General features: G+C 38.1%; 1 long non-coding RNA gene across 3 annotated transcripts; it reads right to left on the bottom strand.

Moving 5' to 3' along the window:
* Window positions 1–1,453: 1,453 nt before the first annotated feature.
* Window positions 1,454–16,861, bottom strand: LOC131314484 (uncharacterized). 3 transcript variants are annotated; one of them, XR_009196416.1, is made up of 10 exons: window positions 15,922–16,861; window positions 15,656–15,732; window positions 13,866–14,019; window positions 13,712–13,752; window positions 13,372–13,580; window positions 12,233–12,291; window positions 11,215–11,269; window positions 9,668–9,737; window positions 3,383–4,262; window positions 1,454–2,343 (listed from the first exon to the last, which is right to left on the bottom strand). It is a non-coding gene; the product is annotated as an uncharacterized LOC131314484 (long non-coding RNA). The 3 variants fall into 3 exon arrangements; XR_009196415.1 differs by having other exon boundaries at window positions 13,372–13,420; XR_009196414.1 differs by lacking the exon at window positions 12,233–12,291 and having other exon boundaries at window positions 13,372–13,420.
* Between the last annotated feature and the right edge of the window lie 1,761 nt (window positions 16,862–18,622).

The following is an 18,622-nucleotide window of genomic DNA, read 5'->3' as shown; positions in this document are numbered from 1 at the left end:
GCCAAGCTAAACACGAGCCATAGTTGAAGAAATTGAATTTTTTTTTCTTTCCAGGAAAGGGAAAATCTCAAAATAGAGTGCCTTAATTATGAAAGCGTGAAAACCTAGAAAGCAACATTTATTTGACATCCTTTTAAAGTAACCTCGATAAATTATGGAAGTTTTCCTCCCCATAAAGGGTGCTGATAGGACGCGGGGGCTGTGTTGTGCCTCATGGCACAGTACCCCCTACCCATACCCAAAAACGGTACCGTTTTGGAGGGAAAAAAATTTTGCCTTCCTATTTGCAACCCTACGGAGCAGAAACGTGATTATAAGAGCCTTAGAGATAAAATTTAATTATGTCTCTTTAGAATAATATGATCAGAATAATAAGATCTTCACACTGGTTCAAACGGATTGAAAATTGGAGCAGATAATTTTTTAACTGTATTTTTAATATATAAAAACAGTCTACAAAAAATTAAGTGCTCCAATTTTTAATCCATTTGAACAAGTGTGAATATCTTATTATTCTGAACATATTATTTGAAAGGATCATCATTAACTTTTGTTTCTAGAACTCTCATAATTAAGTATTTGCTCTTCATTTAGGATCCTGTGGAGCAGAAACATGATTATTAGAGCCTTAAAGATAAAAGTTAATTATGTCTTTTTAAAATAATATGTTCAAAATAATAGGATATTCGCACTTGTTCAAACGGATTAAAAATTGGAGCACTTAATTTTTTAGACGGTTTATATATTAAAAATACAGTTAAAAAATTATCTGCTCCAATTTTCAATCCGTTTGAACCAGTGTAAAGATCTTATTATTCTAATCATATTATTCTAAAGAAACATAATTAAATTTTATCTCTAAGGCTCATATAATCACGTTTCTGCTCCGTAGGGTTGTAAATATGAAGGCAAAAATTTTTTCCCTCCAAAACGGTACCCTTTTTGTGTGTGGGTAGGGGGGTACTGTGCCATGAGGCACAGCAGAGCCCCTGCGTCCGAGCTGATAGTGCCAAAACCCCTTTTGTTCCTGTCAAAATTCTTTTTGTTTCTGTCAAAACTCAAGGTGTACCTTACATTGTATGATTTAATTACTCTCTACTACACCACTTGCTTTACAAAAATTCTCCGTGAAATCCCATAGGAGAATAGAAAAGAACGATAATAATGCTACTATGCTTACTGTTAATGCCACGACATGTTTTGATTATTGATTGCTATACTGATGAGGGACAAAATAATGAATCAAAGAATAGACGTGCAACAAGGACAATTACAAATGAAATAGATTTAGAGAAACTCTCTCTCTTAATTTATAATTTAACCTACTCTCCATGCAGGTTGTGCATGGGATATCGCACTTTTTTCGATCTTTTCCTCGTATGCCCCTTGTAGGCTGTACATTCGATTATCCCTTTTAATTTCAATCTAATTTACCACAAAAAAAAAGCTCTTTTTCATTCAATAATAATCAAAAACTGTTTAGCCTTAAGGCTTACAACTTACTATTATATAGGTAACAAACCCTAACCCTTGAAAAGCGAAAGAAATACCAATTTCGGAAAAAACCAAAATTATTACAAATTCAGAAAACAGAGGAAAAACTAAGACTTCTCCAAAAAGAACGAATTGAAATGAAAATTCCTACTAAAAGTTATAAACAAAACAATTATTTCCTAAAACGACAAAATTGCCCTTTCGGAGTCTTAAACGGCCTCGGACAGCTAAAAAACACCCGGCACATGGCCAAAAGGCGATGTGTCCTGACTGTTGGCCTGTTTCAGATCGAACATAGGTGGGCCCGACTCGTAATTCCATCGTCGCAGATTTACATTTTTGCCACTCTAGGCTTTAAAATGCCTGAAGTGGTACTCCTCTTCCATGGCAACTACATCATCCTCCCAATCTAGAAAGAAATTCGCCTCTAAATTTGCATCGTCATAAGATGAACTATCACCCTGGAATGGAACCAGATGCTTGACATTGAACACATCGGTTATAAGAATATGGCTGGAAAGTTTCAAACGGTAGGCATTCGGATTGATCTTCTCGTGAATCTCCAAAGGACCAATCTTACGAGCCTTGAGCTTGTTATACTCCCCCTTTGGAAATCGGTCTTTGGTAAGAATGGCATAAACCAAATCACCAACCACAAAACTCCACAAACCTGCACTTCTTGTCCGCCGCCTCTTTATACTTTGCAGTAGTACGTTGCAAGCGCTATTGAGTGTCCTTGCGAATTTGCTGCAAACCGCTTATAAACTCGTCAGCTTTACCATTGGCTCGCTTCAGATCAGGAATAGGAACCAAATCAACCGGAGCACGTGGATTGAAACCATAGACAATCTGGAATGGGGACGGACCAGTGCTACGGTTAACAGAATGATTGAAGGCAAATTCAGCTTGGCAAAACTTTTGATCCCAATTCCCACGATGGTCCTCAAACAAGCTAAGAAGAAGATTGCCCAAAGAATAGTTTACCACCACAGTCTGGCCATCCGTTTGGGGGTGGTAAGCCGTGCTAATAGCAAGGTTGTTTTAAGGACTAAATTCCGGAGTCTGTGTATTGGCAATTCTATATGACAAAACACATATTTATATCGAGTTGTAATTTTATTATTTTTTATAAGCTAGCGAGTCTGTATAGGATTAGAGTGGAAGGAATCATTTATTTGTAATTGAGAGTGAGTGTTCTGGATAAAAGAGGAGGTCGGCTTCAGCGAGATGAATTTTGGCAAAGACGGATCAATGGACGGATGAATTCGATTTTTTAAATGAAAAGAATTGTGACAAAGATATCCATATATGGACTTGTTAGTTCCTATGCCTAGATTAAAAAGCACAGCCTTATATAGAAAGAAAAGAACGTCAAAAGAAAGGTGGGCAAGCCATATACATATACTATTATTCAGAGAAGAAGAAAAGGGCAGTGGCAATAGGAAATAAAAGGTGAAGCAACAAGTTGTTCTTACAAGAGCCATTTTTCGAAAGAGGATTTCCGTTAAGTTGATTGGAAGGCATGTGGATTCAAGGCTGTTGGCAATCAAGATCACTGGGTGCGGTGTACGTGTGACTCGGCAAGTGGTACTTAGAACGTTGTGAGGATTTACATCGTTTGGATAGGTATATCTTTAACTACACAATGTTTATAGTAATTTGATTCATTCCTGTGGTTTTTACCCATTCTGGGGTTTTCTACGTATATCTCTGTGTTGTGGGATTAATTGTTTGCATAGTTTTTACTGGTAGTATAACTTGTGATTCACATTCATAATGTTAGGGTTTTTAAGGATTGTTAGGGAACCCTGATTTTTCAGTTGGTGTCCGCCAACCACCACAAACAACCTGTGCAAACGATAAACTCTGAGAAATATAACTACGCTACCTTGATTGCATCTGTTGTCTTCATGCAAGCAATAAAGTGGGCCATCTTGGAGAACCGATTCACCACCACAAAAACAGAATCGTTGCCATGCTGGCTACGCGGCAATCCCAACACGAAGTCCATACTGACATCGGCCCATGGCTGAGATGGAATGGGCAGTTACAGTTATAACCCCGCATTTGTCACTGTACCTTTGGAAACTTGGCGTGTATGACAGCTTCCCACAAACTTGTACACATCTTTCCGTAAAGTTGGCCAAAAATAAGAAGCTGACACCAACGCATAAGTCTTGTCACGACCCACATGCCCTTCATCATGTAGCCCCTTAATAATCTTCAAATGAAGACTGGAATCCGGAACGCACAATGCATTCCCTTTAAACAAACTCCCCATTGCTCACGGAATTCAGATTGATCGTCACCTGCAATCTTCTTGAGCACCGTAGAGAAATACGACTCAACCAATAATAACTCACGAAAAGTATCAAAACCCATTATCTTACTCCACATAACTGTGAGAAAGTTGGCGCAGCGATTGAGGGCATCAACTACTCTATTAAAAGCACCAGACTTGTGCTTGATAGTGAAAGAGAACTGTTGCGCTTATGTGGCCCATTTAGCATGCCTACTGGAAAGCTTATCTTGCAAATTGAGATGCTTCAATGTCTCGTGATTAGAATATAATATGAAGTCGCTACGAATGAGATAATGATACCAGTGCTTCAACGCTTGAACCAAAGCATAGAACTCCACATCATATTTAACTTTCCCCCATTCAGCTTCTCACTAAAATAAGCCACGGGGCTTGGAACTTTGGTTAAGGACAGCCCCAATTCCAACCTTAGATGCATCACAATGCAACTCGAAAGGTTGCGAAAAATCTGATAAGACAAGAATAGGGGCCGAAGTTAATTTATGTTTCATCAACTCGAATGCTTTGGTTGTTGCTTCATTCCACGAAAATTTATCAACCTTCATACAATCTGTGATAGAAGCCATGATAGTACTATAGTGAGGAATGAAACAACAATAAAAAGATGCAAGCCCATAAAAATTGCAAACATTGAATAAAGTTTATGATTGTGGCCAGTTTCTAATAGCCTCAACCGTAGACTCATGTACTGAAATCCCATCCTTGGATACAACATATCCAAGAAAAAGCATTGAATCTATCATGAACACACTTCTTAATTGCCCCAAATTATTTTTCTGCACGCAAGACAATAAGAACCTTCCATAGATGCTGCAAGTGTAAGTTAGGAATGGCACTATGTATCAAGATATCATCAAAATAGGCTAGGACAAATTGGCATGACCAGCCACTTGTAAAGACCTTATCTGGTTTTGAACGCCAATTTCCTCTCATCCCTCGGCCTGATACAAAGCTGATGGTAACCACTCTTCAAATCTAGCTTGGTAAATGTAGTCCACTTCCCAAAAGGGGCATCGCCATATAGATATCCTCTATGGCTGTTTCTTCACCAACTATTGAAATCGTGGATATTCCCATGGCTAGAAACATCTCCACATGATAACAAATTTCCACTAAAAACAAGGGGATACAGTGAATTGTCAAACTAACAACTGTCTGACATGTGAGGCGATTTAGGCAAAATCTGACAAGGTCATGGAGAAGCAGTGATTCTCTATGGCTGACGGTACGATCTCCATGGTGGAAGGGCTGGGTTATAAAGCCCTTGATTCCAATGAAGTTCGAAGGAAGCAGAAGAACACCTATAATCGTACAAGCTCTCTTCAACTCCAGATACCGCATTCTGAAAACCCTAAGAGCGCAATCCCTATAGAGCTAGGATCTCCACACTCACGCAACTCAAGTGAGTCCAAGCTAGGATTCACCATCAGAACATCTATTCCCATCCCATCTTCAATTGGGTTTGGGGCTCACAGTCCTAAATCAAACAAGAACCCTAGTCCCTCTTGGAAATTCCAACAAGTGTTCTTTGAGGAGAGCTTGAAACTGGAAGCAGAAGAGCGAGCGACTCACGCTCATGACAACGCATACCAGTTCCAGCATCAACAACAAGAGGTACAACTCTCAAACCCTAATCCAAAAATTCTGTTCAATGCTAAGGGGGATCCCTATGTGGAGGGAGACCCTAATCTAAGGTATAGCTCAAATTATCTTAAACCACGGAATGCTCCTCTTCACCTAACTTCAGGCTCTACCAATCGTATAGAGCTTGACACCAAATCGGTGACCCCACCCCAATCGACCCCGGATAACCCCCAATCACTTCCTCAGTAACATCGAAGTGCCAATACAAACCACCCCAATCAGCTGAATACTCGAAACCCTAATTCTAGAAGCAATTCAGGTCAGAATCAACCTAAACCCAAACCTAAAAATTGGGCCTCCTTCCTCCAGGCGTAGAGTCCATCTTTGGATATGAAGCTTCATTATTTTCCAGATCAACAAAAAAGCAAAGAAGCCCAGGTTGAGATTGATATTGAGATGATTGAAATGGGCAAATGGAACAAATATTTGATAGGCCACTTTCTAGATGGGAAAATGGCCTACCCCCTCATTGTATCCATTGCTCTGAAACAATGGAAAGACCTTTTTGTGGCTGTCAAGCCTGATGTAGCTGGGTTTTATCTATTTGAATTTAAGGATGAACAGGCAAAAATGCAAGTTCTTGAAGGGGACCCTATTTCTTCTCCGAAAAATATCTTGTACTTAAGGACTGGCATAGAATGATGAAACCTGCCTAGGATCAGCCTACTAAGATTCCATCTTAGGAAAACTTCATGATTTACCATTTGAACTTTAGAACCAGGAGTGTTTAAGTAGAGTAGCTAGCACAATTGGGAGGCCTTTGCACGTAGACCAAGCCACAGAAAAGATTGCTAGATAGCCAGGTCTTCTCCAAACAAAATCTACTAAAGCTAGGATTTGCATTGAGGTAAGTGCTGAGCTAGATCTTCCAGATGAGGTTATAGTAATTGTGGAAGGGAAATCTATGGTAGTCCCTATTGAATACCAAGTTCTCCCTCCCATGTGTAATCTGTGCCATGTATTTGGGCACTCTACAGCCCTTTGTGCCAAACAAGCCTCCATCTTTACAATCCCTCTCAAACCTGCAAGTCATGATTGGATCCATGTAGGGAATGGAAAACAAAAGGCTGTCCCCTGTAACTCCTTGGTTGCCCCTTCAAGTCCTCATCAATTCAACATGTCAATTGATCCCACAGTGACTTAAGTAGAAGAATTTAGTGAATCTGAAGATGAGCTACAGGAAATTCTAGGAGGAGTACCTCACTCACTTCTACCAATCCAGTTATCAGTCAAGATTCAACTCTCACAGATGCACCAAGAAGTGGTTCTTGTAGTGATGTGAATCGTCCTAATTCTGTGGAAGTGGAAAAGGTTAACACTCTATCTGAACTGAAGAAGCCCTCAACTCCTGAACCACCTGACTCTCAAGGTTTAGGACACAGGGAGAAAGTTGCAGAATTGGTTTCCAATGAAATCATTGATCCCTATCAACTACTTTCCAAGTCTGCTAGGAAAAGAATGAGGAAACAAGCTAAGGAACAATTAACAAGTTCCCTGAACAGTGGAGGGAAATAGCTCAACCATATCCTTTTGTCAGGGAAGTATTCTTATTCTTCCATTTTCTGCCATTTACATATCTTTCTCTGTTTAGAGTTTTGTTTTATGTCTATACAACCTCTTAACATTGATTTTTGGAATATCAAGGGTCTTAATGACCCAATCAAGCAAAAAGAGGCTAAATATTTTGTTAATAACAACAAACTCTCACTTTTGGGGGTTGCTAGAGCTTAAAATAAAGGAGGTTTGGGCTAATAGAATAATTAAATTTGTTTGTCCTCAATGGAATTTTGTGAACAACTATCTCCAAGCTCCCAATGGCAGGATTTTTGTGTTGGAATCCCATTGTGATGCATGTTCAAGTATTGGATCAATTTGACCAATACATCCATTGTGAGATAAAGCCTAAGTGTGGAGGGACACCCTTTTTTGCAACTTTTGTATATGGGGCTAGCAGCCATTTGGATAAGCAAGCCCTATGGTCTAGCCTACATCAATGTAGCACTGCATCCCCTTGGATAGTGCTTGGGGACTTTAATGCCATTAAGGAAGTATGGGGATAATGCTAGCTGGACATCTCATATGGATGAGTTCAATGAATGCCTGTATGCCTTAGAGCTTGATGATCTGAGGTATACAGGTTGTCTTTTAACTTGGGCTAACAAGCAAGACCCTACCCACTTTGTCAGTACCAAGCTGGATAGGGTCTTAATCAATGAGCACTGGATGAAGACTTTCAGCTATTCTTCTACTCATTTTCCCTCTCCTGGAGTATCTGATCACTCTCTAGCTATTATGTGTATCATATCCCTAGTCCTAAGAATTCTAATAAACCCTTTAAATTTTTTGATTTTCTTGTTGATCATCCTCAGTTCTTACAGAAAGTTTGGAGGGGAGTGATCATAGGGAATCCTATGTTTTGTGTCTGTGAGAAACTTAAGTTTCTGCAAAAGGAGCTTAAACAACTCAACATTAGAGAGTTTTCTGACATCTCTAATAGGGTAGTTGAATCTAGACAAATGCTTGAGACCCTGTAGAAAGAATTGGGATCTCATACTTCTAATCCTTCCATCATAAGCCAAGAAAGAGTGGTACATAGGCAATTCCTCAAATCATTAAGGGCTGAGGAAAGTCTGGCTAAACAAAAATCCAGAATCTAGTGGCTTAAACTTGGTGACCAATGTACTTATTTATTTAAGGCTGCGAGCAACGAAGGAAATAGAAGTAAGATTACCAGTTTGGTATTAGATGATGGATCTCTCACTCATGCTATTGCGGATATTAAAACCAGTTTTGTCAATTACTACACTAATTTTCTAGGATCAACTTATCCTACTCCCTACCAAGAGCATTCTAGGATTCATCAGTTAGTCAGTAACAAGCTAACTGATGGCCAAAAGGTTGCCATGATTGCTGAGGTTTCTGACCTTGAAATTAAGGACACCTTTTGGTCCCTTAATCCTAGCAAAGCCCCTGGTCCTGATGGCTGTAATGCCATTTTTCAGGAAAGCTTGGCCTATTATTGGCTTTGAGGTCACTGCAGCTGTCAAAGCCTTCTTTATGTCTGGCCAGTTGCTTAGAAAAGCAAATTCTACCCTTGTTGTACTTGTTCTTAAGGTCCCTAATCCTTCCAAAGTTGGAGACTTTAGGCCCATCTCTTGTTGTAAAACTGTCTACAAATGCATCTCTAGGATACTTGCTAGTAGATTGCATAGTGCCCTCCCTATGTTAATTGATCATGTGCAATCAGGCTTTGTTAAAGGAATGAGGATTGTTGGCAATATTTTCCTTACTCAGGAGCTCATGAGAGGGTACCATAAATCATCATCCTCTCCCAGGTGTGCCATGAAAGTAGACAATATATATGAAGGCATATGATAATGTTAGATGAGAATTCCTTTGGGATGTCCTCTCTTCCATGAACTTCCAACCCATAATGATTAATTGGCTAAGGGCCTGTGTTACTACTGCCACTTATTCCCTCAACATCAATGGTGAAATCACTGGCTACATTATAGGGAAAAAAGGACTTAGACAAGGGGACCCTTTGTCCTCTTACTTATTTGTAATTGCGATGCCAAATTTGAGTTGAAATCCATTAAAACTAATTGCAAATTTGCAACCCTTTACTCAAAAAAGTGGAATTCACATTAGAGGGACTGTGAAGGCAAAATTCACTAACCTTCATTCTAACTTTTCAATCAGCATCATTAGGCCTACAAAGCAGAGACAAATATCTAATTTAATTCTATTTGATACTTCATTTTCTTCTAAAGATTGGTAATCTGTGGCATTACCTTTTACATGATTAATAAAATGTAATCTGTGGTGTGAATCTTCTATGTTGATCATACAATTGATCGTACAGTTACATATCCATCAAAAACTATGAAAAATACTAGAAAAGTAACTCCTTAGGATCAATTTGTCCAGGGTCCATTCAACTTCTTTTCTTTTCTTTTTGCTCTTTTTCTTTCCCTTCTAAGACTTTTACAACAGATTTACTGTGCCCATTTAAGGTTTTTACAATGAAATTCTTTTTCCTAGGTTTTTGAGACTTCACTGGATCATTTAATAATCTTTTTCAATATGCAAACGTCATTTGAGCATCAGAAGAGTTTATCAAATCTTGAAATTATAAGTTTACCTAATTAAAATGCTGAAAACCAGGGCAAAGATAGGACACCTAAAGAGAAATTGTTAACATTCTACCTTGCTTGGGCTCCAAATAGGTCCAGTAACCCGCACGCTATTAGGGCTCCCCACAGTCACCAAATGATACCTGAGAAGAGGAAGGGGAAAATCAAATATATTGAGACCAATGACCAATTAAGAACACTAATAGAAAGAGAGAAAAAAAAGAACCAAATCAATAATCAAACAAATAAGAAATCACAATGAGGATAGTTGAATAACTAGTAGCAGGCAAGGCTATGCAGATTGCAGTGTTCTAAAAGGTGGCCGCCTAGGCAGATTAGTCCCCGCCTAGGTGCTAGGCGATGGTCTGACGCCTAGATTAGACAGCCGACTAGTCAAGCACCTAGTCCCTGCCTAGGCCCTAGGCGCCCCTTTTCTGCCCGACTATCGCCTTGCAATTTTTAAAACATTGGTAGATTGTACAAAATTATTTATTAAGACAGGTAGTGTGTTAGCCATGAGTGTGTCTATTAAGACTGTAGTGTGTTATCCATGAGTGTGCCTGTCGCATATTGTGTCGAACACGTAGAATGCAAGTAGGAATGGGAGCACATTTTGAGATAGATCACACTACAAACTCACAAATAAACACCTTGGCGGCAAAATGAGCACAAAAGCAATTGGGCTTTGGAAACAGGTAGATTCATCCCTCAGAATCTAAAATGAGGCTTTCCCAAAATCTGGACATAGTTAGGACTGTATTTGGATCAAGGATCTACGTGAGGAAAAGAAAATAGAAAAGTTGAAGGATCTAGCCAATGGACACGGTTAGACCCTTTAACCTTTTGTGTTCCCATTTCATTTTCCTTGCACTAATCTTTGACCCATATACAGCTTTGGAATGAATAAATAACAAGAACCAGTATTATACATTTGTTGGCAAGGTCTCGGTCCTCATCAATAAAAACTGCTAGGTGCATGTCGGTATCCATATGTGTCGGTATCTGTAGACGTATTCATAACCTTAAGAATAAATTGAAGGCATCTGTATTCCAGCACATGTGATGTCGGTATCTGTAGACGTATTCATAACCTTAAGTAAGAATAAATTGAAGGCATTTGTATTCCAGCACATGTGATATGAGCTGGAATATTGAAATCAATACCCAGTTGCAATTAGGCCTAGGTAAACAACACTATGGAATTGATCATTACTCGAGATTGGACCCATCAAAGCTAAGGTAGAATCCATGGAAAACCCAAGATCTAGTTTATCTCTTTTCCCGTCATTCCTCATTAGAGAGAGGAGCTGCCAAACAGACAAAAGGTTTTGTTCGAACTTCAAAAAGCGCGCACACCCACTTAATGGAAAAAGATACTTATAGTCCATGGAAACAGAGAGCCAGAGGATACCAATTCCAAACCCAGTTCAATTGTTAAAGCAGCGTTTTAAAGATTTGAAAACCTCTAGAAAATCAATGTAGAAGATAGATTAGGATACCCATTCCAAATCAAGAACACCACCACTAAAATTAGCATACCCCTTTCAATAATAAATAAATGAACCTAATTGATTCCAATTAACCAATCAAAGATGGTTGACACCAAGATAATTTAGTTACCTATTATAACTTGTTCTTGGATGACCACAACTTTATTTGATGGCAGAAAGATTACCTAGTGAAAAAGGGAATATGGTCAATAGAAATCTAAAACAACATAATGGAAAAGAGAAAAAAAGGAAAGAGAGAAAGAGAGAGATTGTTACAACTAAAAAGGTAGAAAATCACCAGAGCCATGGTTTTTGGACGCCTAGAACCATAGAAATCAAACCTTAACTAGTAGAAACACATTCGTAGCTAGCTTTGTAACTTTGTTGCCAATAAAGAGGTAAAAACAGGAAAGAAACACACCATTTCAACTAAAATCATTGATATCCATATGCTGTCAAATCGCAAAATAGCGAAGCTATGACCAAGGGAAAATCAACACATATTTTGACAGAAAATAAACCATGAGAAAGAAGAACCATACGGATTTGTAGAACACTAAAATATAAGCGACACCCAGGGAAAAACAAATTTGATTTTTACCTTCATGGGTACTCTATTGTGTTGGGCAGTGGGTTGAGAGAGAGAGAGAAAGAGAGAGATGTTAAGAGGGTTTGAAATTTGAAAGAAGATCTGAAGGACGACGTTGGGAGAAGAGAGGCGAAATGGCAAAAGGAAAGGAGTGAGAAAGGGATAGTTGATGCAATGGCTACCATTGGATTTGCTCTCAGTCCATCAAAATTATGAAAAGGCTGAGCTGCATTGTTATATAGAAAAAAGTAAAACATATTCCATTTGAATTTGCTTACCCAAGCAACCCTTCGGCCAGCAATCCTATAGTTTTGCTTGGTTCATGACAACCACAAAGAAAAGGATACCCAGAGTCTTCAATGAAGATGATGGAACCAAACACTAAAGCCGAAATAACTATTTTACACAACCAAACACTAAAATGTGATAAAACTTCAATGTTTTACACAACTTCTTAGTTCATAGTATCTTAGTTTCAAATTAGAACCAAACACTAAAGCCGAAATAACTATTTTCCTTACAACAACCTGAATCCAAAATAAAAATCCAATTAACTGACCATATAAATAGCTCCAACGAGGCTCTCATCTTCAACTCACCGAACCAGGGAAATTACAACTGCAAAATCACAAACAAATGAAAATTTTCATTTTATCATTCCTACTGTCAGTCTGATCAATCATACTCCTAGATGTAGCCTCAAATCATTAAAAAATTAGCAAAAGGGGAATCTAGTGTGTTTCGAAACATTCTAATAGATGTAACCTAAGTGCATGCCACTGGGCGTGTCCAAGTGTTCTCGTAGTGATAGAGTGATCTCCAAATGTGTCACAATGGAAGGCTAGCATAAAAGTAAATTAGCAATCAAAAAATAATCAAAGCTCTAATCAAATGGGAATGACTAACGAAGCACAAAATGGTACCAAATTTGGTAAATGTCCTACATAATGCAATTTAAGGATGGTTCAAAAGAACAAATAAAACTAATACACCCAAAGCCTTTAACCTTTTTGGCAATAGTCATTATTCATAGTCAAACATTGAAAATGTCCGAAGAGCCATAGCCATTCATTTCCCTTGTATTTGCTTTTGCTACTTATAGGAAGTTCCAAGAAAGATAGAATTAGTAAAAATAAATAAACATATTCGCCTTGACTGAGCCAGGCAAGGCGCCTTCAATGAAGCGCAGCCATGGCGCGCCTAGGCAAGAAAGGTGCAAAGGCGAGAATAGACTCACCTCTTCAATTTTAATCACAACCATAGGATAAAAGCTATGTTAATTCAAAAGAATTCAAAGAAGGAAACATGTTAATTCAAAAGCCCAAAAAAGAGAGTAGGAGGATAGCAGAGTAGCCACCACCATTAAGGTGAAAACAAATATAACTGATTAGCCATTCAACTCTTAGAAGAAACTGAAACATAATAAAGGTTTCTTCCTTCTACACTTAATATCAGCAATGGTCAAGGAGAAAATCCCAAAATGCCACCCACCTCAATGGCTCAAATCATGTTTTCAATGTTCAAAAAGTGACTTAAAAATCACAAGGAGAAAGGGAAAGGAAAAGGAAAACATTACCTAGAGAAGATACTGATAAATATTGAGAGTACGCAACATGTTACTTGCTCCTAACTCAATATTGAAATCAAAATAGTTGTTGTATTTCGCAGAACATATGATGATTGTAGTAACCACAATACCTTTGCTTTAACCCAAAATTGTTTTCGTCTTTAGTCCAACACCAACTCCCTGCACAATAACACTGACTTTACCCAAGCAGATTAAACTTCTAAGCAAGAATCAATTTTGCATTACTCTTTTAAGGAGTCAAACAGCCGGTTCAACACTTTTATCCCTAAAGCAGAAATTATGTAAAGATGGTCATGGTTGCTGGCCTCTCAATTAATGCCTATCAAGAAACATGAAAATGAGCCCATCGACTCATTCAGTTTTAATTACGAAATAGGTTTGGATTTCGTATACAAAATCCAAGCCAAAAAAATAAAAGATCCAAAATAGACTTTAAAGAAAGTTTCTCACCTTTAGGTTAGGGTTTTGTACTTTTGTTTCAGAAAACAGATCTGCAAAAATATCAGGCAAATGGAGGAAAAGCATAGGTTAGGGTTTCCTAGGCAAAAACAAATCTAAACTACTTTCTCCCATTATGAAAATTAAGGAAAACCTATTTGTATACCTGAGAGCCGATTGGAGGTTGAGCACTGGTGGTAATCCTCGAGAGTGAGAATGCGTCGGTGAACTTGGAGATGTGGTGTCGTTTTCGGAGGATCTGCTGCAGTATGTGGTCGGCGTCGGTGTCGGCGATTGTGGCTCAACCTCCAAATGCCTTTCTAACATCCGACGCAAGGGAGAGAGAGAGAGAAATTGCTAGCGGCCAGACCCTGGAGAGGAGACTGAGAGGTCTGAGAGAGACGTTTGAAATTTGAATTAAGCTCAGAGAGAGAGAAAGAGAGGGGGAGAGAGAAGGGCACGACGTAGGATTTTGGGGCACTAATTATTTTGGTTTGAGAGAGAGATGGAGAGCCGTAGGATTTAAAGGGCAAATCAATGATTAGGATTTATAGAGAGATAAAATTTCAAAAACATGAGCTCCCTTCTTAGACATATTCAAGAATCAATAAAATCTTGTACTGCCATACATATCTGCAAAAATGATCATTATAAAAGTTGTTCCACAAACAAATTTGCAACATTATAAATGATGAAATTAGTGAAGGTATAACTCCTGGCTTATAAATCATCTAGTATTCATATACTATAGCACAAACAAAAGAGAAATGTCAATCTATGGGTCCAACATCAACCCTGTTTTATTCGCCACAATACAACATTGCTGATATGATATGCAATTTGGAGATAAATTCATCAAGATAATCTCTTGAACAGGCTATCGTGGCAAGCCACCTAAATGGTAGATTGGTAAACAAATTTAAGCATCATTTATTTCCTCTAAAAAAAATGTATTGGACAATGAAGATCTCAACAGTTAATAATAGGAACACTGTGTATAGACAATCATGATGGGAGTATGTTTCGAAGTGCTTATGTCAGTCAGAATGCAATGTTCAGATGCTCCAAATCATGCAAATCAAGCAGACGTAGAGAACCAGTATATATCAAAGAAAATGCGCAAGAAGAAGCAAAAGATATTATTATCGCTTAACGCTTGTACTAAGGCTTAAGCCTTAGCACAAACGCCAAAAACTTAAACTCTGAGTCTATTTCAGTAAGATTTTTGCAAAAATTTCCTGGATACTGAAAGAAACCAAAACACCTTTAAGAAAAGCGACTCACACTGACGCACTTCAAAATACATGATAGTGCTGCTAGTTTGCAGTGCACACAACATAATATCCCACAAAAAGCTAATTTGGCAAAATAGGACACTTCCACAGTCGACATCAGCCTACAAGACACTCCTCAACCAGGCATCGTATCAACCAGTCTTCCCTAGACGACTACGCAAGAGTAGGGCTGCAAATGAACCGCACTGTAGACAAACTGCTCAAGCTCTGGTCACTTAAGTCTCATAATATGTCCTAGTGCAGTTATGTCCTCTCCAACCAAGTGATGATAAGTTCTAATGCATCATTCACCTATCAACAAATTGCTTTCAAGGAGCCCGCACAACATCATGCAAATAGATAGGATAATGGATATTTTCTCCATGGTCATGAAACAAACACAGTAGTTATGGTGGTATCTAAGCTCGTATATGAGTTAATGTATATTATACATACAATGTGTGCAATCTGCTAAATCATTATACCATTATATCTATTTGCCAATGGACTCATCTTTACCAGAACTATAGCAAACATATAAGTTAATGGGTCTTGAAAACTCAAAGTTTTCAATGGAATCTAGATCACGATTACAAAATTAAATAAAAAAACACATCCCAATACTCCGATTTTAATGGTTAAAATGACAGCAAAGCCGGGAAATAAGAAAATAACTTCTGACCTTCGTATAGTTAACCCGAACTCCATAACCATAACTAACTCCACCAAATAGCCAAGGTCCTTAGTTCGCTAGAACAACTAAGGCCAAAAAACAGATTTAAAGATGTTAATATTAGCCTGAAATCTGAGAACATAATTACACTAGATGTAAAGGAATACTCCAAGCAACCTGACCATAGGACTTTAGCAATCCTATATAACAAAGAAAAGATAACAGGAAATTGCAACAAAATAAGTTCCAAATATTGGCAGACATAAGATGCATACCTGAACCAAAATGTTAGCCACCATAGGCAGAAGTTCTTCACCATGCATACTCTCTTGCACATCCAAGTCCTTTGAAAGTTGAAGGTTCTTACAGTGCATTTCCGCCATTTCTGAAGAAGATCTGAAGTCAATATTCTACGGGCAAAGCACACAAGGGCAAAAAACCTTGATATTGCAATTGTCCCCTTTGTACCAACAGTGAAGCTAAAATTCGAAGATGATAACAAGCAAATAAGGCAGCAGAGCAACTGGTAAGAAGTAAACTCCATAACACAACTTCATGGAATAGGTGATCTGAAACTTCAGATCTACTGGGAATATCCACTAAAATTCTGAGGATGGATGTAAAAGCAAAACAATGTCAAGGCCAGAAGGGGTGTGATATTGGAAAGGATTTATCCCATTCACCATATAACGACTGAAGAAGTTTGACAGGAGGTAGACTGAAGTAGTTCGGAATCCTCTTTTGAAAAGGTATATTCAAAATTATGGGAGACAAAACAGAAGGGGAGACAAAAAAAAAAGAAAAAAAAAAGGCAATCCAATAAAATTCATTAAGTGATAATTTCTCCTTTCTTGGCTGGATGTTGAAAGGGGCAAAGAAATTTCCAGTTGTCGAAGTAAGCATGTGTTAATTTCCATTGGGCCCAGAGCCTCTGGTACATTAAGTCTGTTTATAGTTTATGGGCACTTACTTTCCATACACTGTTTTCACTTTTTTTGCCGCGAAGGAATGAAAAAGGTAAACATCCTGTACACCTGTCTCTTTACTTTTAGTTAAATTTAGTTATTACAAAAATAGAAACCATATTGAGAAAAACCTCAGGAAAATTCAGAACATATAATGCTGTTCAAAAAAAAATCAGACCATATAAGAATTGTGTTCTCCTTCCGTGCATCCGTTGAGTGACGAACAATGATAAATCTAGAATTCTTAGAGACACAATGTAAGGACCCGCAATTTTAAATTTCATTTCTAAAATTAATTTGAATGCGAACAATCATATTTCAGATGGAATATCAGTTTTCTTAACGTGGTGTTACAAATTAACGTGCATCGTTATGCAACGGAAGTTCAGTTGGTCGTTGAAAGATGTGTTTCGTTGTTGTGAGGGTGTTTGGGGGTGTTATGAGTGTGTGGGTGGTGATCGGAGATTGATTCGTTGAACTTTGGACGAGTTTGGAAAATTTCCAGATTGGTTCCGAAACCCCCATTTTGCCTAGTCCCGGAACCCACCTCGAATTTTCTAAAAATTGGGTCGCGTGTTGGACCACTATGTGTTGGACCACTATATAAGCACTACCTTTACTCATTTCACACTTCATAACCACGAAATGGTGCCTTAGAACTCTCTCTCATCTCTCTCCCCCTCTCTACTTCTCTCTTCGATTTCATCTCCTTAGAGTGAGATGTTGGAAAAATTCCAAGTATTAAAGTTGTTCTACGGAGCAAGAGCTTCCTATCAGTCCAAGAAAAATCATCATCGGATCATTTTGGAGCTCCTTACTTTTTCGGGTTGCTTGATTGAGCGACCAAGAACTTGAGAAATCGTATGATCAAGCTTAGAGGGAGTTATTCATGGTGGAGATCGCGCGTTCTAGGTTGGAGGAGATTGTTCTTGGTGAGTTTGGCTGAAATTAAGTTGGAACAACATAGGGTTTGCTTAGATTTTTTGGGTTTTGCTCAAAATCCATGAGGTAGGGATTTCTAACTTACATTATGTGTTTATGAGTAGTTTATGTTGTTGATCGTTGTTTTGGGCGTGGGTAAAATCTGTCATGGTTGTGTTCTTCGCGCTGAAATTTCAGATTTCCGGAACTCCCCTTTTGCCTAGTTTCGGAACCCTTTGTCTAGTTGTAAATCTTCAAGTTTCTCGAGTTGAGTTCCAAAACCCCTATTTTTGCTCGTTCCGGAACTCAAGACAGTTTTTCGTAAAATTTTGATTTTTCATATTCCAAGGCTGTGGTTCCTTCTATGGGGTTGGTTTATGCTTATTTAAGAGTTTATGAACATTATTAGATGTTGGACGCGTTTTGGGTTATGAAGGAATTAATTATCGTTGAAATGAAATTTAAAGACTTGTCAAAAGCCGTTGAGAATCGAAATAGGACACTTGAACCCTAATTATGAAGTAATGACAATTATAGGGGATGTGATGTGAAATGGTTACTCGATATATTAAAACAATGGGGATAGTTTAAGTCTTCAAAATCCAAAGTTATGTTAATACCGTTATTCTGTGGTGGAGTTCTCATAGTACATCTTTGACACCCGATGAATGGTTACGTTGATTTAAGGGTAAGTTTAGGAATGAATTATGAATGCATATAGTATAATGAATGATGTTTAAAAGGAATTGGAATGTGAGTCCGTTTATATCTATCTGTATGGTATTGAGCTCTTGAGGGATTAGTTGACACTTGTAGTACAATCACTAGATTGATGATGAGGTTAATGATGAAATGAGACTACGAGTTGTAATATGGATATTTCACTTAGAATTAGATTATTTGACATATTTCCATGGGTTTGAGTTTGGAAAGGATTAATTGACTTACCGGGGTATGTTATTGATTGATGTGAAACAAATGGTTGATCTACTATGTTAAAGATGTGGAATTTTGTGTCTTTCTCATTGAAATTGTGAAGGAAGTTTCTTTACGTGTGTTTGATCCAAGAATCTAGTTGGTTGGCGTGTTT

This window comes from Rhododendron vialii, chromosome 13a (genome assembly GCF_030253575.1).
Source record: "Rhododendron vialii isolate Sample 1 chromosome 13a, ASM3025357v1".
NCBI lineage: Eukaryota > Viridiplantae > Streptophyta > Magnoliopsida > Ericales > Ericaceae > Rhododendron > Rhododendron vialii.
The sequence above is the reverse complement of the archived record's forward strand: the minus strand, read 5'-3'. Positions and strand labels throughout refer to the sequence as shown.